The sequence below is a fragment of the Lepidochelys kempii genome, chromosome 23, assembly GCF_965140285.1.
Source record: "Lepidochelys kempii isolate rLepKem1 chromosome 23, rLepKem1.hap1, whole genome shotgun sequence".
NCBI lineage: Eukaryota > Metazoa > Chordata > Testudines > Cheloniidae > Lepidochelys > Lepidochelys kempii.
The window spans coordinates 8288729-8293727 of NC_136402.1; positions in this window are offsets into that span (position 1 = coordinate 8288729).

The following is a 4999-nucleotide window of genomic DNA, read 5'->3' on the forward strand; positions in this document are numbered from 1 at the left end:
CCCTGGGATGCCTGGGAGTTTGTTTCCAGGAATGCCCCCCACTGATTTCCGAGGCTTTCCAGGGGCACTTGGCCGGCCGCATCAGCCGGGCGAGCAGCGCACTGGGCGGGGACACTGAGAGGAGCCCCAGGCAGAGTGCTGGGAGACCCTGCATTGCCAAATCTCTGTCCGTCCCGAAATCCAGAGCTCCGCGGACTCCAGCAAGTTGTTTTAAAGACACCGACTGGATCTGATCTCCTTAGACCAGACGTCCTGAGAGCGCTCGGCGGTGAAAACCCCGCCACAGACACTGCCTAGGTTGGCCCCAAATGCCACGGAAGGGGCGAGGTGGGGAGGTCAAAGGGGAGACAATCGATCAGCCCATCAATCAGCTGTTCCCAGGCCCAAGCAAGGGCTGCGGGAGGCAGCCCCTGAAGTGAGTACAGATGGTGGCAGGTTTTGTTGGCCAAAGGAGGTGGCTGAGGGAGGGGAGGGATCGGCAGGGGGAGATCGGCACAGTACGGCTAAGGAACAGCGGCCAGAGGGCAGGTGTCAGTTTCTCTCCCTGGCAGCTACCACTGACTGCAGCAAAATCGCAGACCTCCCATAAGACTGCGGAATTTGTGATTTTTGTTAATGGTGTTAGTTAACTGAGGAATTTACTGGGGAGACATGAGGCAAATTGAAACCTGTAGTCAAATAGCAATCTACCACTGTAACACCACTGGGTTTTCCTGGCTCCTGCAGGGTCCGGGTTTCTTCCCAGCTCTATATCAGTCTGTGATCAAGGTCTAGCAGCAGCTGGTCTGCAGAGGGTCCGCCTAGAGTAAAGGGAGTGGGGTGAGTTGGGCCTCTCTGCCTGAGGGAGCAGCCTGTTTTGTCTCTCTCTGGTTTCGATCCTTTATCCTTCCGAATTCGAAGAAATTAAGTCATGTCACGTTACAACCTTCCAGCCAGAGCACTGAGGTTTGTATCTCACTTCTCTGGGTGCGCACCATGAACATAACGCTTGGATCTGTAACCGTGGGCACAAACCCATTGGTAAAAGGCATGCACCTTTAGAGGCCTGTACCTCGGGAACCCATTGGTGAAACAACCCCAAACTTGGATTACTGCCCATGAGATGGCACACCAAATTTCAAGGCAATCTGAGTAACCGTATGGCTTTTTGAGCACTTACAGGATTAAAGCTTTAAATAGAAAACTGGTCTGAAACTTAACTACAATGGATCTGACAGTCCACTATACTCAGTCCCTTCCCACCCAGTGGGTAGCAATACCACATGGGTGGGTAAACAGAGTCACACATAAGAAGAATATTACAAACATTCCACCCTTCCCCGCAGGGCTGGAGCTGGGGACTGTGTGAATTTTAAGAGGTGCCCCAGACGTTTGAACCCAATGCTTGGCAGAGGGGTTACACCACAACCCCACACTAACAATGGCACATTCTTCGTCCTGTCTCATGCCTACTTAATAAGGCACCTTCCCGCTTCCTGACCCGTTCCCAGCGTCTGATGCCATCTCCGGGGGCAGAGTTCAAGGGGTATGAGGACGGGGGTCGTCTTTTCTGGATTTCGGATGGTTACGTTTAGCGCCTCTCCACACTCTGGATGGGCACGAAGCGCTGCTGGGTGACCTGGCCACTGCGCCAACCAAGCTCTGGGGGCCCCCTGGCTTCTACCTCCAGCTGCGCCTGGAGGGATTTTGTGTAACCTCATTGTTCTGTTTGGGAAGTGAGGGCTGGGGGCTTGTGCCTGCCCGGGGTCCTGGCCGTGGCTGGTAAGAACGAGGCGCGAAGCCTGCGGTGGTCTCGCCTACAGGCATTGGGTTGAGACTTGAACTCACGGCCTCCACGGCTAGGACGCTGCCCCGCCTCGGGCACCGAGTCTGGATGTCTGAGGGCAGAGGGGACGGAAGATAGCACAGGTGCTCTCGCTCTCCTGGCTGCCTTGGCCGCAGACAACGACCCATTGTTCTCTGCAGGCACCAGCCCCTTGCACCGCCCGCTACCGGGCGAACAGTGTCGACAGCTGCAAGTGCCTCGGCTTCCTGTTGATGTGTTTAAACGCAGCAGCTCTTTCCCCCCCAGCTGATCGTTGTCTGGGTTAGCAGCTGCCGAGCAACGGGCCTGGCTCAGCTCCCAGGCTCCTTTGGGTGGGACTGGCCAGGGGGCCGTGGGTGCCCTGCTGCCAGGTGCAATCCATGGGGAGAGAAATGCCAGCCAATGGGAGAGGCCCAGGAGAGGCGGTGTGGCCTAAGCCCTGCCCTCCAAGTGGAGCCAGGGCTCCCCCCCCCCACCCCGCAATGCTTTTCGCCCGTGGTCCGGCACTCGCCCGCTCCTGGCATGGGAGAGACTGAAGTCCTGCTGTACCCTGAGCCCAGCACTCTCCTGCAAGCCCTGCTTCCCACCCAGGCCAGGCAAGGGATTGGCCCTGGACCTCCCTCCCACTGGGTGAATCACCCCAACCCCTGGGTCACATGGCACCATCCCCTCTTCCTCCTCCTCCAGCTGCATGGGGCAGGTTCAGACGTGCCCTGAGCCCACTCGGGCCCCCAGGTGAGGCCGGCAGGGCAACATCTAGGGGGTTGAAGCCCCCAGGGGTGCGTCAGGCTGCTAGAACTTACCCAGCCGAGCCTCTGTTCCCCCTCTGCAATTTAGGCACCGTGGGGACGTTAATGGTGGAAAGTTCGGGGCCAGGGGGACTCCTCCAGCGCTCAGCGGCACCCGAGCAGGGGTTCTGTGGGTGCCCAGCGGCGCTTCGGTGTTGGACGTAGGCTTCTAAAGTGTGAGCTGTGGCCACAAGGGAGCCCAGGGGAGGTAGGAGCCCTGCACGGAGACAGTGTGTGTCCATCCCGGCTGCACTGAACCGGCACCAATTCAGCCCCCAGGCAGGTGTCCCTCTGCCTCACCCTTCACCGTGGGCGTGATCTCACTGCCCCAGAACACACGAGCCGCGGGCCCTTCCCTGACCTGCCCAGCCTGCCTGAAAGGGGCTGCTGGTCCCCGCCGGCTCAGCCGCCTCCCCCCCCGAGGGTGTCTGCAGCTACCAGGTGCCCGGCTGCCCTTTGGGTTTGCCCCAGCACGCTCCAGGAGACGCAGGTGTCTGTGCCGGGAGCAGCGTGGGCGGGTTTAGAACAGGGAACAGTTGGGAAAACAGCCAGTGGCGGGCTGGATTCTCCGTCGCTGGCAGATTGCAAATGAGGACGGGATGTTTTTCTAACGCATCGGCCCAGGACACAAACCGACTTGGGGACGGCCCATCCCAGGGCGGCAGGGCTCCGGCTCTGGAGGCCAAGTGGCCGAGCAGGGATCCGGGGGCAGGGGGCCAGAGCGCAGCGGGACACTCACTAGGGCAGGGGTCCTCTACCTTTTTTCCTTCTGCAGCCCCCACAACACGCTATAAAAACTCCACGGCCCACCAGTGCTGCACCAACTGGTTTCTGCATAGAAAAGCCAGGGCCGGTGTTAGGGGGTAGCAAGATGGGCAACTGCCCTGGGTCCCACGCGACAGGGATCCCCACAAAGCGAAGTTGCTCAGGCTTCGGCTTCAGCCCCAGGTGGCAGGGCTGGGAGCCCTGGACTTCAGCCCCACACCGCGAGCCTTCAGCTTTCTGCCCTGGGCCCCAGCGAGTCTAACATTGGCCTTGCTTGGCGCCCCCCCGAAACCTGCTCGCGGCCCCCTAGGGGGCCCTGGACCCTTGGTTGAGAACCACTGCACTAGGGGACCCAGTTAAAGGACCCCTGATTCCTGCCCTACGCTGGTGGGGTCATTCATGGCCTGACCATGGGCTCCTAGAGGGGATCTTTCCAAAGGGCTGGGGCCTGTCCAGCCACTGTATGGCAGGTGAGAAATCCCAGCGGTTGTTTATAGCCGCCCAGCTGGCCTCACGCTGGTGACACACCGGGGCCAGGAGCATGAGTGCTGGCACCGGGGCTGGGGGGTGATTCCAGCCAGGCAGCGTGTCCTAGTGGATAGAGACCTGACCTGGGAGGCAGGAGAGCTGGGTGCTGTTCCTGGCTCTGCCGCTGGCCTGTGGGGTGACCTTCGACAAGGCAGGCCCCTGCTCTCTGCCTCAGTTTCCCCACTGTACAATGGAGATCATGATACTGGCCTACTTTGTAAAGTGCTTTGAGATCAACATCTGGAACGCGCTACCAAAGAGCTATTACTAAAGCTCTGTGAACAGCTTGGGTCACCCCCGGTTTAACACCAGAGCACGGCGGAGAAAGGGAGACGTGGTTAATACAGGTACAACGCCCTCTACCCCCAGCCCTGTCAGTGCATGTCCCTGGGGCCCCTGCCTGGCGTTCCTAAAGGAAACACACACAGAAATCCACCCCCAGGCCATGGTTTTCCCTCAGACAGATGCAAAAATAGCCCCGATCCCCATTCTGAAGGCCCTGGAGGAAGGGAGAAGACAGGCCGGCTCCGAGTGGGTGATCCCCAAGGTGCTGAGCCCCTGCAGCACCCGCTGCATCCCCAATGCCGAGTTTCCTCACCCAAGCAAAATACAGCCAGGGAGCTGAGGAGAGAGAGGATGGGCTGGAGGCAGGGCACCGGGCCGAGGCCCCGGACACCTGGGCCCTGCTGGTGGGCCCTGGCCAAGTCTCCGGTCCTCAATTCCTGGCTGTCCCAGAGGGAAGATCATAGAAATATCCGGCTGGAAGCATCCTCTAGAGGCCACCTTGTTCCTCTGCCCGCTGAGCTGCCTAGCCCAGCCCTGGCTGATGCCAGCCTGCCTGGGGTGCTGGGCAAGTCCCAGGCCTGACCGTCCTGGAGGCAGGGGCTGGGCTGGGGGCTGCACTTGGGACATTGGCCACTAGAGGGCGCTGCTGTCTCCTGTATGGCTTGAGTGTGTGGGGTGCGGGGGGGGGGCACGTTGGGGACAGAGCGATGGGGTGGGAGGACGGTGCTAGGGCTGGAAAGGGCCAGGGTGGGGCAGGGTTTGCTCCATTTCTGAGAGCAGAGGGCTAGAGCCAACACCAGACAGACCCCGACCCAAGACAGGGCGAGGG